Source organism: Sesamum indicum, linkage group LG13, assembly GCF_026168435.1.
Source record: "Sesamum indicum cultivar Baizhima isolate 11 linkage group LG13, ASM2616843v1, whole genome shotgun sequence".
Taxonomy (NCBI): Eukaryota; Viridiplantae; Streptophyta; class Magnoliopsida; order Lamiales; family Pedaliaceae; genus Sesamum; species Sesamum indicum.
This window is the reverse complement of record NC_142669.1, coordinates 2,014,679-2,035,276: the sequence shown is the minus strand read 5'-3', so window position 1 is coordinate 2,035,276 and position 20,598 is coordinate 2,014,679. Positions and strand designations below refer to the sequence as shown.

At 38.7% G+C, this 20,598-nt stretch overlaps 1 non-coding gene across 1 annotated transcript; it reads right to left on the bottom strand.

Annotated features, from left to right (window-relative positions):
- Positions 1–19,864: 19,864 nt before the first annotated feature.
- LOC148784360 (U6 spliceosomal RNA) lies at positions 19,865–19,967 on the bottom strand. The gene has a single exon (XR_016063906.1). It is a non-coding gene; the product is annotated as a U6 spliceosomal RNA (small nuclear RNA).
- Positions 19,968–20,598: the final 631 nt, after the last annotated feature.

The following is a 20,598-nucleotide window of genomic DNA, read 5'->3' as shown; positions in this document are numbered from 1 at the left end:
CCATCCCCTATCTAGCTTAATCCACTTAACAATAGAGATTCTGGATGATATCTTCTGAGGGGGAAATGAAATTTTAAAAAGAGATGCAACAAATCTGTCCCCTTTCCAGTGTATAGCTCTCATGAGGTTGGTTTTACCAAGTAGATGAAGATAATTGAGGATTTGAGAGATAATACGATAAGCTTTGAAAGGAGCCCCCTCAAATATGGCAGCATTCCTACAAGTCCAAATGTTCCACATGATCAGCGGGGGAAGAATATCTCTCATGTGAAGCTGATTAGAGATATTACTTTTTCAGGCTTGAAGGATCATGAAAAAATTGTCCGTGACAGGAATATTGAGTTGAAATTTGGAGGCAAAGAAGCTCCAAACTTCAAGGGAGACCTTGTTATGAAGGAAAAGGTGAGGAATATTCTCCTCCTCCTTCAAACAGCAAACGCATCTAGAGGCCAGAGATATGCCCTTTTGTTTGAGTCTACTATCGACTGGAATCCAGTTATGGAAGACTTTCCAAATGAAGATAGAAATAGTAGGCTTGACAAGGGGAGACCAGAGATTTTTGAAAATGGGAAGGGAAGGTTTGTGATCTCTACTAATCTCACGAGCTGATTTGGTACAAAAGGAGCCGTGGAGGGATGGTTTCCAATGCATAAAATCTTGTTGCTGGGGATCAATGGGGATCTGCAAAATGAGCTCCATGATATGCTGAGGAATAGCCTCCTTCAATTTACCAATATCCCATGTGTGGTTGTTCCAGAAGTTATTGACCAGGGCATTGGATGCTCTGTTGGGGTGTATGAGGGAATGAAGGGTGCCAGCAGGGAGCCAACAATCATACCAGAAAGATACATTGCCAGCTCCAAGGCTCCAAAAAATGTTCTCCTGAGAGATAGATTTAATTCTACAAATTCTTCTCCAAATGTTAGAGTCCTTCGATTTAGCTTTAGTAGAGGCAGGAGTAGACTTTTTACAATATCTACTAATAGTAAAGCTGGCCCATAAAGAGTTGTTTTGTCTCAGCCGCCACCAGAGTTTGTGGGTAAAGGCTGTGACGGTATCCCTAATGTTTCTGATACCCAAGCCCCCTTCTTCACAAGGATAGCATATGAAAGCCCATTTAGTCCAATGAATTTTCCTGTGGTCAGTAGTGGATCCCCAAAAGAATTTGGAAAAAAGTTGTTCAATTTTCTGCAGAGTGCCAATAGGAGGACTCAAAACTTGAAGAAGATAAACAGGCATAGAGGACAAGACACTTTTAATAAGTTAAAGCCTGCCCCCTTGTGAAAGATGTTATGCTCCCATCCACTGATCCTGTTTCTGATTTTGTCAATAAGAGGTTCATAAAGAATTTTCTTCTTATGACCTTTATGCAGAGGAGCTCCAAGATATGTGATAGGAAGACACTTGAGATTGAAGCCAGTAATGGATTTGATTCTGTGGGCAACGTTATTAGCTTTCTTACCAGGGATAATGAAGCTCTTGGAGTGATTGATTTTTTGGCCAGATTGGTCCTCATATAGCTCTAGGAATTGCATCAGTTTAGTCAGAGAGTGTTCTTCACATCTGGTGAAAATGATGATGTCATCCGCATAGGCCAAATGAGACACTCTAGCTTTATAGCCCATCTGATAGAACATACCAGGATTTTGAGAGAAAAGGTGATTAAGCCCTCTAGAAAGAGCCTCAGTGGCAAGGATGAATAAAGCAGGGGAAATTGGATCACCTTGTCTAAGACCTTGAGATGATTTGAAGAAACCAGATGGTTCTCCATTAACCAGAATGGTGAACCAGCAATGTTCAATAGCGTGCTTGATGAGGATAATAAATCTGAAAGGAAAACCCATCTTCTCCAGAATCACATAGAGAAATTTCCAGTTCACCCTGTCATAAGCCTTAGTCATATCCAATTTTAAAATAAGGTTCCCTTTGCCATGACTCATATCAAGATGATGTGTCATTTCTTGGGCTAGAAGAATATTGTCGGCAATGAGCCTACCAGGCACAAAGCTACTCTGAGATGGGGAAATGAGGTCAGGGAGAGCTTGGGAGATTTTAGTATAAAGAAGCTTGGACAGGATCTTATTGGTAACATTGCAGAGGGAGATAGGTCTGAACTCGGACCAGGAGATTGGGGTGAGTCATTCTTAGGGATAAGAATGATAGATGTGGCAGAGAAGCTCCTGGGCATAGGGGTGCCCCTAAAAAAATCCATAACAGCAGCATTGACATCCTCTGCGATAGTATTCCAGCACGCTTGGAAGAATGCTGAAGAGAATCCATCAGGCCCAGCAACACTGTCTTTATTAATAGAAAAGACAACCTCTTTGATATCATCTTGGGAGGGTCGTTGACAGAGGTTAAGGAGGACATCTTGATGAATTTGAGGAAATTGGAATGGAAAATCATGAGGAAGAGAGGTGGCAGGGTTATCACTTAAGAGACTTTCAAAGAAGTGAACAGCAGAATCCTTAATTTGAGCAGAGTCAGTGATTTCATGTTGATTATCCATCACTCTGGAGATTCTGGATTTCAACCTTTTCTTCTTGACAGAGGCGTGAAAGAATTTGGTGTTTCTTTCTCCAGCTTCAAGCCATTTGCAGTTGCTTTTCTGTCTCCAGAACTCAGATTCAAGTTTAAGGGCATGGACCAAAGTAGCATTGTGTTTGTTTAGGTTGGTCAAATTAGCTTCGGAAAGCAACCTATTAAAGTGCTTCTCTATTTCATTAGCAGCAGCCTTGGCTTGGTCCACAAGAGAGAAGATATTGCCAAAACAATCCTTGTTCCACTGCTTTAGGTGATTCTTCAGCCTATATAGCTTTTGTTGCAACCTATACATACCATAGCCTTAGATCAGGGCACCCTAGGATTGTTTAACCATGTCTTGGAAGTCGTGGTGCATAATCCACATGTGCTGAAATCTGAAAGAAGAGGGAACTTTGTCCTCTGTTCTAGTGGCAGTAATTAACAGGGGGTGATGATCTGACAGTCTTCTAAGGAGATGTGAAACTCTGGTGGAATTGAATAGTTCAGCCCATTCTTGAGAATATAAGACTCTATCTAAACGCCTCCAAACCCTTTTGTTAGTCCAAGTGAAACCACTATCCAAGACCATATCATTAAAGTCCTCAATAGAGCCCAAGCTACTGATAGTGCCTCCTTGATTTTCATGGGTATGAAGCATAGTGTTGAAATCTCCTCCAACAGTCCAAGGTACCTTGTTGAGGGACAATCTTTTAAGCTCTTCCCACAAGGCTCTCCTAGGATTCCTGTAACATTTGGCATATACAAAACTACAAAAAATGTCCTTTTGAAGAAGTATAGAACATATTTTAACATGAAGTAATTGATTAGTGTTCTGTACCACCTGAACATCAAAACCAACTTGAGCGAGACACAAGATTTTGTTAGAAATGTTAGAAAAAATGGAATGAAAACCAAACCTGTGAATGAAAGAAGGGTCTTCAATGTGAATAAAAGGTTCCAGCAAAACCTAAATATGAGGTCTATGAGTTAACAGCATGTCAAAGAGAACTTTCTGTTTATCTATCTTACCAATACCACGAACATTCCAAATCATAATTTTGGTCATTTAAAATTATAGAGAGGAATAGGAAACAGACCTGGTGTGCCTTTTAGGGAGGGTCCTAGTGGTACCGTTAGCTTTGTTGTTTTTTCTTTTGCCTCCACCTTTGCCTGTTTTAAGAGAGCTATCTTCCATGGAATTGTTTCTCTTTTAACTTGTTAGACATAGTAGAGTCTTCCAAAATGTGCTCCTGGAGGTTAGATTCCAGTGCTTTGTCATTGGCCATTTGATAGATCTCCTGTTCTCTTGCTTGTACTTGTGGCTGGTGCTCAGTGTCAAGCTCCAGAAGTGCATCACTGTCATCCAGGCTTTGAAATCTGTTGTAGATTGGTGTGACTGCCTCCTCTTTGCCACTACTTTCTTTTGTGTCCTGAGCCTCACTTTTGCTAGTTTCTTGGGTAGCTTGAATCTCAATGATATCCATCTCAGAAAGAAACTTATTTCTTTGTTTATGGTTGGTACATTATCCTCTTAAAAGTATTCTAGTTTCTGTTGCCTTTGTTGATGTGCAACCCTTGTCACCACTTTTTGGTGTCTTCTTAGCTTTTCCTCTGGATTTCAGCTTGCTTTTGGAACTTAGTTCATGGCTTTCAGCATTCCACTCCCTGTCCAATAATTCTGCAACTAAGGCATCATCCAAGTTGAAGTTGTCCATGTTGACTATTCCGTTTTCTCTTTGAGGCGTCAAAGTAGTGTGGGAGGTGTGTCCCTATTTTCCATGGCTCTGAATCTGTTCCGCTTGATTGTCATTCTCCTGTTGATCTTTGTCCCCATTTTCTGGCTCGTCAGCTATTGAACGTTCCGCTTCTTCAGCGAGAAGTGGTGCTTTGCTTCCTTCCGAATTTTGCTCGGCAGTAGGACGGCCTACTGACACAGTCCTCTTTTTACCTCTATCACGGGCTTGTTTTGTCTCAATTCCTGCAAATTGTTGAAGCCTAGGGTTGATCTTATAACGGGGTGGGGGTTTACGGGCATTACCTTTCGAAAAACAATCAGAATCCTTATGTCCCACATGCTTGCACAGAGAACAATATTCAGGTAGATATTCATAGACAACTTTCTGTACTATGGTTACACCATCAATATGCAAGTCAAATTCTTCAATAATAGGTTTTAACAGGTCTATTTCCACACATACTCTGGCTTGTGAAAGTTTAGACTTGTTAAGAGTTAAAGCATCAATTTGTAAAGGTGAACCAACCATGCTAGCAACAGAAAAAAGAGCTTCCTTACGAAATAAATGAGCAGGGAGTTCAGGAAAGCAAACCCAAATAGGAACGACAGATGATTCTTGCATCGGAGTAAATGTAGGCGTCCATTTGAAAATTCTCATTGGGAAGCCTTGAAGAACCAAATGCGCCGTAACCAAAGGCGAGAGTAGTCAGACTCGCTTGAAAGGGAGATAAGAGTGTGTTTGGAGTTGATCATGCTGACTGTAAACGCGCCTTGAATGCCCAATCTAGCAATAAGCTGATGCATTTGACTGTAAGGAGGTGCTCCATGTGAAAATTTTCCAACAAGAGAAAATCGATAGGGCGCTGCGAGCTCCTCCGTCTCAGCATCTCCGAATGAGAGAGTTGGTCGGCCTTGGTTAACGAACTTGATACTGAATGGTTGGGGGTTATGATCGGCCAGAAAAAATTTTCTGAGATCAGAAGGATGTTGATGGAGACTCTGATTTCCTGCCGAATTGGCAACAGCTTCAGCAAATGGTTTAACAAGAGGAGTTGATGTCTGCTGCTCTTTCTGCATAATAGGGGGCAATTTCTGAATTGGCTCGTCGAAGTTGGAACCGGACTCGTCCGAATTGGCAACCAATGTCTCAATAGGAGTCGAGGTTCCGTTGGTTGAAGCTGATCGGAGGGGGTGGTCATCCATGGGAAGGCAAGTCCACCGGTGTTCTCCGTCAGCGCCCGCCGGACGGCGAAGAAAGGATGCGCAACAGGCGGCGTTTGAGAATTTCGTTCTCAAAGCAAAACCTTGATGGAAATTGTTGGGAGATGGCTCGTTCGACTCACATGGAGGAGAGGAGTCGATTGGTGGTGGACCGCGATTGGGAGGAGCTCCGGTGACGGCTAATCGGCGACGGGAAGGATGCACGGCCAAGGAGAAAGCCCAACCTCTCTCGTTGATGAAACCTAAAATTGATTAGTGGGAAATCTTCGCCTCGTAATGGGGATTCGAATGGTATGCGCTTCAGCCGGTGACTCGTCGGGACGGCGCCGGAAATTGAGAAGGACGGTGGTGAGTCGAAAAAGGGGCGAAAATCGCGTCCTTCGGTTGGAGATAGGCGGCGCGTCAGGGCTCGCTTTCGGGCACGCATGGCACGGCTGGATAGATCGTCTGTCGGCGATTCGGGATCTGTTGCGCATGGCCGGAAATGCGCCGGAGAAATTCCAGCGGCCGGCCGGCAGTGGCGCAGCGGCGGATACGATGGCAGGTGTTTCGGCGGCAAGGTGGAAGAGCTCCCAGCTCAGTCTCTCAGCTCAGTCTCCCTCCTCCCTCAGCTCAGACCAATCTTCAGACCAATCTTCAGCTCCGAGTTATTTTGCTATGTCCTCTTGGTACGTATGTGAACGACATTGTACTCAAGTGGTTATGTCAAGTGGATTTTCAATAGCAGTATTGTTCTGCCTAAGATAATGACGGATCTCAGTTCGGCTCAGAATCTGCCAAATCCAAGCGAGAGAAAACCAGTCACTGAGATTGTACCGTTCCCGAAATCACCGACCCACGATAACACCACAAAAGTCAGTATTCCGACCGCACTCCGATCACTTAGATCACTGTATCACTCCAATCACTAAGACCCGTTAGATTCACAAAGAAAGCTCAAGAAATTACTCGCGGTTTTCTCGTGTGTAAGAAGGGCAGAAGACTCCCTATAAATAGGGCCGAGGAAATTAGTGAAGAAGGAAAGTACTGGTAGTTTTCCTTTCGCCATCGTCTTGGCGAAGGAAAAACTCCATCAAATCTGGTGACTACATGGAAGGAGATATCACAGAGATAACAATGAGAGTAACGGAAATAAACTATCGGCTCAGAGAGAGAGAAGAGTAGAAGTAGAGAATGAGAGAGGAAACTGATTAGGGCAGAATATAAGTGGGTAGGAGTAGGTCGGTTACCGGGTCGGATTGTGGGCTGCCAAAGTGGGTCGGGTCATTGTGGGCATCCGAGATGGGGCCAGACTAAAAGGTCTTTTGGGTTACATAATATAACACACATTAATGTTGTCTTTTAACCCAGTGCGAGGTATGGACCCTAAGCCGCTGGTTGGAAATTATTTTTGACTAAAGCTTAATCACATTCTATACTGAAACCATGTTTTAAAGGGATGCCCCTGGTCGTTTGAGAAGAATATGATGATTCTTAGTTCTATTATTACAAATGAGAATCCAAGGGATGTGAATCTAGATTGGGCTTATTTCCATATACTTGCACATGGCTTGCCGCTTAGTTCACATGTTCCAGGAATCCACTCACTTTCCATTTCTCATCTCCCTAGCACACATACTCTAACCCATCAGAGAAATACTCCATGGGGAGCTTCAATATTTGGCTCCTTTAACTTCCCCTATTATCCCACATTCCCATCTCCCTGAATATACCCAAATCCAATCCATGATGCCGAATGATAGCCCTGTTCTCGCCAATATAATAGAAACACCATCTATTCAGTCAACTCACAATCTAGAACACCCTTCATATCCAAATATTGACCCCTCATTTACCAAACCCCACTCTCACCTGTTAGTCATTTGTTGTATCTCATATCACCCCTATATAGTTCCTCCAACCCCTGTAGGCTCCTTTAACCTTCCTTATCACTCATATAAACCACACAATACAACTCCCACCTCCTCCTATCCTACTTTGAAATCTAAAAATACACCCTCACGCCATCTCCATTACCAAAGAACAAAAATAGACTAAACTCCCATCGTCATTATCTGATCTCTGCACTGCCTACACTCTACCAACTACTAGGAGTAGGCAAGTAGTTTCAAATATCTCTAATATATTGAAAGTAGCTATAGGGCAGCCCCACTGAGAGCTATGATTCTCCTTAGCTAGAACTATCAAAGGTTAGGGCCCCCTTGCATGTTCGCATCCTCAGCGAGGTCCTTCGTACTCATCATCCCTCTTTGGTTGTTCTGGGCGAAATCAAGTGTAAGAAAGGTTGGATCGAATCAATAAAGAGACGCTTTGATCTATTTGGTAGTTGTGTGCAATCTTAGGGTCAAAGCAGGGGCTTAACATTGTTATGGTAGAAATCCATTTCAGTACAACTATACACCCTTGGGATGCACCATATTAATGCCACAATTTACTGGGAGTCCAATTCTGAAGCGTGGAGGTTCATGAGATTTTATGCCTTCGCAGATACTAATAGCCATTAGGGGATTTCAACAAATGGTTGGATGGTGGAAAGACAGTAACACACCTTAAGCAACTTTAGCAACGGGCTTGGATGGTTGCAGGGGATTTCAATAAAGGGTGGGGGACAACACCCTTTTTGATAAATTAGACATTTTCGAGAGACTCTCTATTCGAATGATTTGCATGATCTTGGCTGCCCTCACTTCGTGCAATCAACACGATACAATATATGAACGCCTTGACAGATACAATATATGAACGCCTTGATAGGGCTTATGCAACAACAAAACTAAACGCAATAATTAAACCAATTCAGGGGGTATACCCTTGGAGCCCGGGCATTCGATGTAATATAAACAATTGCTCAACAATAAAATATAATCATACAAGGCTATGGTTGGGAAAATAAATATAGAAGCAAAAATTAAAGTCGAAATTTAACTCTTAAATTTTGAGCTTCTAATCGGTTAGTTTTGTTGAACGTTCACCTGAGATTTCAGTGCAGGAATCCTCCAAAGATGGTCCACACGACACCGAAAAATGAGACCTTGATCCCAATTAAATACTCAAGTCCAAATGGTCTCTTATTAATTAATGAAATTTAATTCATTAATTAAATGAAGAGAAGCCCAATTAAAATTAATCAAATTAATTTAAACTTGGGTCATCCATCCAATGGACCCCATGTGTGAGTGATCCAATTACTTACATCTTATGGAATTAATTCCAAATTAATTCATTGTTCTTTCTCGGTGATTTATGTATGACTTTTAGGTTTACCTTTCATCTAGACTTGGGCTAGTGTCCAACACTATTATTGATTAAATTTAATTTAATTAATATTTCTTGATTAAACCTTAATCAACAAAGCCAGTCACCATGGGTGGCCGTCTAGCAACGGTCCATGACACTAGAGATTAGGTGAATTTTCGTCTAAACAGTCAGGCTCTTGAGTCCATATGGGTACAATCTTTCCATCTACTATCTCCCGACCTTAGTGTATAGCATCAAATTAGGTGTTGGTTCCCATCCTAGACTAGACTTCTATGCTTAATACTTGAGATCGCGTTACGCCAAGTTTCTCAACACAGGACCTTCCTTTTCCTATTCGATCAACGACTGTGGTCACAAATTCATAAAGCGTGAACGCATCTCCAAGTGCATAGGAGATACCTCTGTCACATCCTGACAAGGGACGGATCCTCTTCTTAGAAGTCACCGTCCTCATTGCATACTCTGACTGCACTGGACAAGGCTTATGATGATCATATCTGTGACAAAATCATCTCTCGCACAATCCAAGATACAATCATCATATATACGTGACTACCGTGCTTTCTCAAGTCTGAGGACTGCTCCCATACTATCTGAGCAGGGACTCAAGTCATACCGACCATACATCCAAGGCTTCCATATGATGATCCCCACGAGTCAGTTTAGTTAGTTGACCACCTTGTCAACTAACCCACTGAAATTGCATACACGTCCAACGTTTGTCGCCAATGAAATGCGGCACTCATCCAATGAATACAATACAAGGTCTCAATAGGACTCTCGATTCCCAATCTCGAGGTCCTCGCCTTGGAACGCTTCATACCAACCCTCAGAAGTTGGTTTGAAAGCCGTTATCCAATGCGCAGTCCAACTACATGGGTTATTAAGTGATCTGTAGGCATCTGTTATGACGTCAAAGCAGTGCTTAACGTAATTTGATAAGCACAACAGATAGATGTGCAAAAGACGAATACTTTCCATATTTGTCGGGACAATATTGCTTGAATAAAAATTACTTGAATGATTTTCAAAACCACCAATCTAATTGGCATTCGGTCACCTATACCAACAATCTCCCACTTGACCTTAAAGTCAATTACTCATATTTTCAAATTAATTTGATTATGAGCAATTTGCGTTACCGGTTAGGTCTTATGGGTTTACTGCAGTTTCTGTCGATGTCCTGCAATCCAACCACACGTTACATCTTCCTATCATCACTCTAAGTAGATGTTGGTGTTTAAGCTTTTTTATTGGACGTGTGATGAGATCCCTGGATTTTTACCTTGTGCAATAGCCAAGTTGTCATCCTCCAAAGTGACTAGTGGCGTGGCTATGCTAGGTAGCACACCCAATAATTTGATGTTGCTTTTCAATCCTAACTATTTTTCAATATAACTTTTTCATACATTTAATTTTTCATGATGAAGTTCCCTGTGGTATTCCACTTGGAACCTTTTCAATATTACCACATTATCATAAAGCTTGAATGTATGCTTATTTTCAGATTAAACATTATTCATGTGGTGTTGGAAGCTATTATTGCTATAGCCTTCCAGAATCAACTCTCCATTAATGTGTGTCAAAAGCTCTTCTTTAATCCTTATTCAGGTATTAAAGATAGCCCTTCAACAGTTGTCTGTTGCCTCATCGGTGCACACTCGATATCTGTTGTTATGCTTAAAAAGCATAAGCATCGGGCTCAGTGCATTGAACAACATTCCTATACTGCTTATAGCAAGGATGTAGGGGATGTCAAACATCTAAGCTCCTCATCATTCTACCACGACTGAATATTGGATAACTTATCCCAAGATAGGAATTCAATCCCTATATGAACTATATTCGTATTTTAGAGTTCCACAACATCGTTTTATCATTCCAAATAATCAAAGATGTTTTTAACATCTAAAATGCTAGGAACACAATTGAGCTCCCACTGATCTTCCACCTTGTTCTTGACCGAGTCATGTACCTTATGAATTTATCAAAACAAGTATCCTAGATATAGGACGTTCAAACCTAGTTTGAACTCTATATCGATTTTATGGCTCCAAGCCATTTATCCATATCGATGTCTTACATCGCTTCTCTTTGTCCGGTCAAATACAGAAACTCGTGTCTTTCAGGTAATTGGAGCTTTCTTATCGTCCTTTGGAGAACCTAGATATGGTCAATGAAGTTTTGGTTATGAATGATGTTTGCATTAATTGTTAATGAACCTGTATAAATCAAACTCCAAGTCTAATTTGCCTCCCGCTAGTCCCTTGACGTATGTAGGACCTTTCCTCATACTCAAGACTTTTTGAAGGACATAGGTTTGCCAATCCATATCAAATATGGTATCTAGATTGCTACCTTAAAAAAACACAACGTTTTTTCAACTTGACGCTTTTCAAAAGTCCACATCCAAATGGGCTAGGTAATTCAGTGAAACACCGACCGAACCATGTTCAATCATGGTTCGATTTCTTCCTTACCAGAGACAGTTCAACATCGTCTCATCAGGAAGAATTTCACTGAATGAGAATTTTATTCTCATTTGGATATTTCAAGAACTCCTACTAAATACATACCACGTCGAACCCATCCAACGGTTTGTCTACGTAACCAGTTTGGTTTTCCTCCTCAAGTCTAATTTCTCTGAACTTTCCAGAAGTCCTTAGACTTCTGAACCTTTTACTGGTATTTGTGTATTTAGTAACTTACGGATGTCTATTTTTGGATCCAATCCAATATATCATTTTTTAGGAGCATTCTTTGCCCCAGAAAGTGCTTTCATGACTTTGTACCTTCTCAGGAATGATTCATAAATTAGTAAACTCAAATCATCTATTACTAGACTCTTTAAATCTACCAACCTACTTATCCTAACTAGAGGGATATGGCCTAGCTCATGCATGCTATTCTCTGTAAGTTATGTTCTTGACCATCCGCTTTAGTCATTTGTTTTGAGCATTCTTAATCTAATTATGTAATACGACAATTTAAAACTCAAGAGACTCAAAAGAATCTTTTATTGACCAAGTTTGTATTCTAATTTGTCCAATAATTGACTAACAACTTGACCATATTGGGTTATATGATTGTATACTATTTTTAACATGAATACTAATAGCTAAGTTTATTTAGTCTTATTGCTTTTGCAGTAATGGCCTAGTCATTCCTTAGCCTTCCTTTTTATATCTGCAAGTCATTTGCAGAAATTTGCTTCGAGCGCAAGTGTCCAACACATAGAAAAAGTAACTATGTTTGCTCTACGAATGCCATAACTTGGGTGAAGGGGAGTTCACAATACTCCCTCTTCTAATGCCCTTTGGCAATTTTATGTAAACATCATATGTAAATTTTGACGGCCCAACCATTATCCATTTTCCTTTTACCCTCACCCATCAAGGCGACAGGAGCGTTCAGAGCGCTTGCAGCAGCTGACTTTGCTTCATCTTTCTTTCTCATTCAGCGTCCGGCACCCTTGCCTTTCGCTCTTGAGGTCAAATCCTGCAAATCCAATACCGAGGATGTAGATTCTTCAATTGTTGCCTCGTATTGGTCTAACTATTTTGATCAACTCATGAATGGTCTTCTTAAGCCCATTTAGAATTCATGATAAACAGATTTGAAGGGAGCGATGAAGAGATTGAAGGGTTAGATCAATGTACATCTCCTTTTAAGATCAACATTAAGGTTATCGAGCTCTTTCACAAGGGATAGCATCTCAACCCCATGTTTATGTACAGACGACCCTCAGTCATCTTGGTTTCAAAAATGCTTCCATTGCGGCATATCTAATGTGCCAGTTCAGAGCATTATTGAGCCAATGTGTCAAGCCTATCATACTGCTCATGGATGATAGAAGCAGGTATAATGCTGTGGACCTTGCGATTGTCCTTATACCGTAATCCCGAACATCAAACGTTCTTTAAGTAAGGACTCCTTTCGCAAGTCTGATAGAAGTTCCTTTTCCATGATATAAGCCTAGGTTCGAAAATCAAGGACAATCCTCCTATTTTCGCAGTCAATTTTATTGGCTATATTCCATTCAGTAAATCTCAAAAATAAAGAAAAATTGGAAAACAAATCTAACACATGCATTTTAAACGCAGAGGAGAAAGAATATGTAGATTTTTGCAATATTGTTTTGAGTTAGACTTGATCTTTGAGTCGTTAAGTTCTCCCACTATTTCTACAAAATCCCACCAGCTCAAGTGGAGTTTCGGAAAATCCTTTCCTAGTGGGCTTGGGATCCACAAGAACAATTTACCGTGCCCTATTTTTACGATTCACATGGAAAAAGCCTTGTGGGAGGCAATCGATGCCATTCTCATTCCATGAGATTCTCAAGATATTTTGCCTCACCTCTTCACATGATCCCGAGGACTCCAAGCGAATCAAACTTCTTGGTGTTAAGCCCTATCCATCAACCAAACCACATCTCAATTATCGCCTCCCACAACTCGTGAGACAAGGAAACAACGAGCCTGTTCCTTTGTTAATAACAATAATGCAGCTTGCCTTCTATTCAAAATGTGCCACGACTCATGAGACCACATTCGGATAGCGGTAGCTTTCTCATGATAATGTTATGGATGGAAGGCCTAGACAGATTGAAATGCCAATTCGATCCAAGTCCATTATGGGCTTCATATTTAATTAGTATCGGGCTCAACCCATTAACCAAATCACAACTTAATTGTCGCCCCCACGACTCGTGAGACAGAAAAATAGTGGGCGTGTTCCTTTGTTCACAATAATGGTGCAGCTTGCCTCTAGTCGAAATGTGTCACGACTCGTGAGACCACACTTGGGTAGTGGCAGCTTCCTCACCGTATTATTGTGGATGAAAATCTTGGACAGATCAAACCATTTTGATCCAAGTTCATTTTGGGCCCTAACACTTTAACTTGGTTCAACCAAGTGAGAGTTAAATTTTTTAGTGTTTGACCGAAACCTCATCACATTAAAGTTTGCATGCACAAATATCAAATATTTAAACACATTTAAATGAAAGTATCAAACACGTCGCATCCAACAAAATTAAACATACCGTTGTTGGATGATCACGAGCCTAACCTATGCGACCTACTGAGCCTGCAGTGAGTGTAAGGTCTGTCTAGGGTGGCTCTATGCTATTACAAATGTAATTTACCCATCAACATATAGATGGGCCTTGTAAGTGCTCCGTGGGCCTCCTTCTTCATGGGTCCTCCTCCTCCGTGGACCTTTTTCTCCATGGGCTTGCTTTTGTAAAAATAAACATCCTTACCAAAAATCTATTCTACTCTCATTACAATTTAAAAACAAACCCCGATCAGCAATTGGGGGAGTACATAGTGAGGAGGAAAGCAAGCCTTATTATTATAAGGCGAAAAATGAGAGAAAGAGAGAGATAATAAAAAGGGCACTCGGGCCCACCCAACATAAACAAAAATAAATAAATACATTCAATTTATCAAAGGGCTCCGTGATCATCCATTTTCATCCAACTAGCATAATAATCCAATTAAACATGGTAGACATAAAATAATACATTCCATGTATAACAAGAACCATGATATCCAATATCATAAAAAATAATCATGCAGAAAACTCAAGTTTAAAATTGCAACCAAAGGATGATCAAAATATGTGCATCCAATGCACAAAAATAACCCATATTAATAAAGCAATTTAGTTTTAGAAAAAAATCCAATTTAATCCAAAATTAAATGAGCAAAAATTAACAATTTTCAGAAACTGTGCATAAAATCAGAAAATCTCAGGTTGAAGTTCTATTGTTTAAGCATCTTTTCAGTTTCTATTTCATTTTTTTTATTAATTCCTTCTTTCTATTTTAGTTTTATGTTTCAATTTTTGTTCTTCTATTTCAGGTTTTTCTATTATTGAATTTTAGGTTTTTCTGTTTCAACATGTTTTGGAATATGACCAGTATATTCATTTTTCGGTTTCCTTTGAACAGGACCTGATTATGCAGCATAATGGTTGGAGGAACTGTGGGAAGAACAATCTGATAATGATTTTTTTGTCTCTTTTTGGATGTTGTAGTTCAACAACACAAGCAAAGATATTTTTTGATGATGTATTGACATACTGCAAACACTTACATCTTAAGTTTTTTGAAGTATTGACAAACAACTTTATGATATATTTTGGCAATGCAATTTTTTTTTTAATTTACTGTTTCTTGCTTATTGTTTAAAAGTTCAGTTATCTAATACAAGTTTAACAAAGCATGAAACAGAGAAAATACATCACAAACCAGTAAAAAAAATTACATAAAATCGACCATTATGCAGAAAATAAAAAATCAAAAATTAAATCAAAATAAAAAATATAAAAAGAACATAACACAATCAAAGGAATGGAGAAAGAATGGTGAAAATAGGTTGGAAATAGCTTAAAAATAAGGTCGGGACCCTCCATTTTCATCCAAAACACCAAAGGCTGATCTTGGCCCGCCAAACAGGCTTCAATTAACGCCCACATTCACTGTACGTGGCTCCTCCGTTAGTAAGTTAACGGAAGTATCATATTTGAATGCAAAGGTTGAATTGTGGTACCTATTTAAGATATTTTTCAAATTTTGGTACCAAAATTACAGCAGGCCTTATATAATAGTACCAAAATTACAATTTTCTCGTGGCTGATTGAATAAACCCAAACTCTTCAAGCTTCACAATAAACTCATAATTCCATTGTCATCAAGCTATTTAAAATTATATAAAGAACGTTTCAAGAGGCCGAGGACCTCCCTCGCACGCTCAATTAGATGTCCCTCCTCAATGGTTCGCAGGCCTGGGGTGCCTGCAGAAAGGCCTCCAAGACGTCCAGTACCAAATCATGGAAGCACCGTTGGAGGAGCAGTAGGGTGTCCCCTTCAACGAAGAAATACTGGCAGACGAACTCCTTCTCAACTGGAAGGAGCCCAACCTTCTGGAGGACGGTGGAACCACGGACCTGCAGGAGCACCTCTCCTGCTTTGAGAATGTTGCCTTTCTCCACCATTACACCACTGGGGTTAAGTGCCGTGTATTCGTAACTACCTTCACACGGTCAGCCCAATAGTAGTTCAATCAATTACCCTTCGGATCCATCCAATCATTTAGAGAATTTCCCTCTCTCTTTCTCCATTAATTTGCTAGCAGTAAACGATGTCAAAAAATAATAATGAGCCTTTTTTCTTTACAACAAAAAGAAGGAGAATCACTGGGGAGTATCATCAATGCTTTAATTTAGTGGCCCTAGAGGTCCCTACTACTACACCTAATATACTAATTTGCGCTTTTTACGCAGGGATTACAAGATGGGGATTTCTTTAAGTCCTTAGCTAAGAAGCCCCCTCTCGATTTTTACAATCTCCTAGCACTAGTTGAACAATACATTAACTTGGAGGAGGCTAGGGAGTACGAGAATAAAGTCTTTGGTGAAAAACTCAAGGAAAAAGAGGACGAGGGCCAACTCCGCCCAGATGCCTTCTTAGAATAAACCATATCCCTAAGCAGGCATCCTCCTTAGAAAATAAGCCTTGTCCCCCAGGCAGGCAACCTCCTTAAAAAATAAAGCCTTGCCCCAAGTAGGCATCCCCCTTAACGAATAAATTTTCACAAATACAAACTTTCCTGAGGGGTTCATTTTACCTCCTTCACTATGTTAACATGTGTCTTCTTATAGGGATTTCATGAGGGAGGCAACCTTCTCAAACAACAGTCCTATCTTCTACACAAACACAGAGGCCCTCCTCTATGGAGGTACCCCAGCCCTCCTTCGGGTAGGCACTTATATCCATAAGCTCTATCTCCTGCAGGCACCTAAGCCCTCCTCCACGGAGGCATCTAAGTCGTGCTTCCTGCGGACCTATTATTCTTCCTCTTGCGAGGTTCCTAAGTCATGTTCCAAGGAGGCTCTCCTCAAATAAGCCCCCCAAGGAGGAGGCACAATAATTTTGCTTCGTGCAAGACCTATTCATAATATATACATGTATTTTATTATTTATTATTCTTTTACAAAAAAATAAAGCCCTACACCGAGTAGGCACAAAAGGCACCTGTTAAGCCCTCCTCCATGGAGACACCTTCATAAAAAGTCATGCTCCATACAGGCACGAAGTAAGCTCTTATTTTTCTACTCAGGTTATTCTACTAACATTCTTTGCAGGAATTCAAAAAAAAAAAAAAACCCCTTTTCTTCAAACCTCACCTCTAAAGACTTCCACTCTAATAAGTGTTGAAATCTCCACTTATTAGAGTGAGGGGCTACTGATGTGCATAAAAATAAACTGGCCCAAAGAGGCCCAAAGAGGCCCAAGCGGTCTAAAAAGAATAAAGAAATGAGAGACACTTTACATCCTAAAAGGCCTAAGAGGACTTGGCAAGCGGCGCTAGCAGGTGTCCCCCAAAAAATAGACTGGCAAAGAGAGGAGATCCAAGACATCGTCCAACTCGGACCATGGTCAAAGCCCACCAAAATATTCGGCCCAAAAAACCCACGCACGTAGCAGGCCACTCTCCCACATGGCACCTCATCAGCTCAGAGGCCAGCAGCCACCCTAGAACTACATCAGTCCTAACGACCGGTACTCCTTGCAGAAGAGGAGGTCCCCCCAAAGTCTTGGACTCCTTGACAGATAGGATTCCCTAGCAGTTATGAATCCTCGCTGATAAAAGGTCTCCCCCAACTGGAAGATAAGCATTCAAAAGCACACCTAACAGAAGATAAAGGCAAATCATGGCTTATACATTTTTACTTATAGTTACTAATGAATGATTTATTAAAATTAAGTGATTTAGTTTTAAATGCCACAATTATTACATTTTTACTTAGTAATGTTATTAACTCTTTTCATGTTAACAATACAAATACATACATACAAAATTTCTAGAGTCAATACTTATACCTCTTTGCAAATACAAAAATTGCACTTTTCTCATAAAACTTTAAAGTTACACTTATACCTCCTTAAAAAAATTTCATTTATAGCTGACCCTCTTCCACTATTTAACGTCAATAAAACAGTACATAAAATTTAATTTTACCTATTATTCAATGTTCTCCTAATAATAGTTTTATACTTATAAGGGGTATAAATGCAATATATATATTAAACGAAGAGGGTATAACTATAATAAAATATTATTTTACAGTATGTGTAATTGTTAAAATATTGACAAAGTAATTACTTTATATGGAATACACCAGTGACAAAATGTGGACATTATATACGTTTGTTCTATATTCTAATCCTACAACTCAAGATGAAGTAATTGAATTAGGCATTTTCAAAAATGGGATGGATCAATAGTGTTAATTACCTCACCATATATAAAAAATAAAAAATCCACAAAAAGAACTTCCATTCATCAACGGCTATTATTAATCCAAATAATCCATTGACTATTGTGGAACAAAAATTTATTACAATTACACTTTTTTGACTTTTCATATATTACATTAACCCCTTGCAAGTATAAAACAATACTAATGGAATGTTGAACAATACAAAAGTAAAAATTAGCGATAAAAAAGTGTAAGCCACAATTTTAATATTATCATTAATTATATATATATAGCTTGAAGTATTTTTATTTTGTCACAATATTGAATTTCAAAGTGTTCGTAGTGACAATTAATATGTGTGAAAATTGTAATTAACAAGAATTAGTAACAAAAGATTTTGCAGTAAGTTGTCACTCTAAATAATTAGCGATACGTGCATTTTGTATTATAATTATGTCACTATATTTGTATTGTCACTAATTTATCACTAATATGTTAATAATTACAATTTTATAGACAATTTTTATCACTAATAATTATATAGTGACAAGATAAATATTATTCACTTGATATATATTTTTTATGACAAATTTAAAACCGTTATTTGATATCTAATTAGTAATATTATATATATAATTGTAGTGGAATGATGGGTAAAATAAAACTTTATATAATATTTTTATTAATGTCTATATTTTTGGTTTAAAATCTAATGGAAAGAGTCAATTATAAATGAAGAATTCCTCAAATGAGCGTAAATATAATTTAAAAATAAAATTAGAGGAAAATATAATTATATGAGAAATTTAAGTGTAATTAACCCAATATCTTTAACTTTCAGATCAAACTGAAGTGACAGGAGCATGCAGGCCTTTGTCCATATATTTAATAGTTGTCAACGTACGACAAATCAAAAAAGTGATCACTGAAAGGTCATACCATTCATCTTGCAACAATATGGCTTCCCGCTAACAATAAACATGTCATATCTGAGTTGGGTTTAATGTAATTTATTTTTTTGTATTTATAAAATAAAGTAATTTATTTTTTTAATAAATTATTTTATTTTAAAAAATATAAAGATATAAATTTTCATATTTTGAAAAAATACCCATAGAGGTAAATGTCATTTTATATAGAGAGGTAATTTACTCATTTGTAATATCAAGTCAGCATACATTTTTCCTTATATGAGTTTCGAACAACAACGTAGTTCAGGATTTTTATTTTCCCCAAATAATACGACTCTTTTTACTTTATTTCTAAGTTAAATTACTTTCAAACTTATAAATTTGACCAAATTAATTACGATTATATCTCTATTAAATCAAAAATTATAATTATCCAAATTCAGGTTCGTTCCGTCTTACATAAAATTACTCCATCTAGAAGGCTTTCACATTGAATTTTACATGTTTGTGTGCGTTCTTGTGCATGAAAGGTAAGACACACACGCAAATACACTTGTTTGTGTGAGTGCTCTTGTGCATGAATATGCATGTGATGGTATGTATGAATATGAGGGGAGAGAGAGAGAAGAGAAGAGAAGGGGAACGACGTAAGAGACGGGCAAGGTTTCAGATTTTGAGAAAACCTAAAAAGAAAGGGTGGAACGTTGTCCGAAGGGTTTTGGAAGTGAAGAAAAACTATAAAAGCTGCTTGGCGTCTTCTGTGTATTTCATCGGGTCTGCCATTTTATAATGAGTTTTGAAACATGCAACTGCAATTGCAATCGCAATCGCCCGCGTCTTTGTTATTTACTCCTTAAGAATCCAATGCTTATTATTATTTGATTATTTAATGATAAATTACAAGATAGATACAAAAACCGCACTTTTACTACTATAATTAGGTCGGAACAATTTGGACCATTTCTTGATTTATGCGTGTTATTTTTGTGCAGGGACCATGCTAATCTTCTCTGTATCGTTCTAATTTTATAGGGTGTTCCCGAAGGGACAAAAAAAAATAGTATGTGGGAACAAATTATATTTGACGTGAAGAAAATACTAATATATAATTCAGTTAATAATTGCGTACTTGAAATTCAGGGCATGTTTGCAATCATCTAAAATGAGTGTATCAACTTATGGTTGAAAATAAAGGAAAGACTACATTTTAAACTGCTGAATTAAGTTGATTGAAACCAAAAGTTATAAGTATTCTCTACTAATTTCTATAGATTTTTAATAAATTATAAAATATTAAATGCTTTTTCCGGACAATGAATCTTCAACTTTTCTTCCAATTTTTTAGTATTGTTTTGTTTAAAATTTTGTCTACAATTTATTCCCACCAAACACCCTTTAAATTTTTAAAGGTTGAGATTCGCTCTCGCTTGATTAGGGAGTGTTGGCTTCGGAGCTCAGACCACACTTGTGAAATCGTACGTGAATGGGATGGGACAGAATGTGAGGCTCGCATCCTATATCGATAAATCATTCCCTCCTTATGGTTAATTTCTGGGAAAAATGCAAGTTATCTCCTTGTGATTTGAAAAATGAGCAAAAAAACCCTTGTGAAAAATAAAATAGCAAATTACTCCCTATTTTTTGAAAATAGACCATAGATAGGGGGGTAATTTGCTTTAT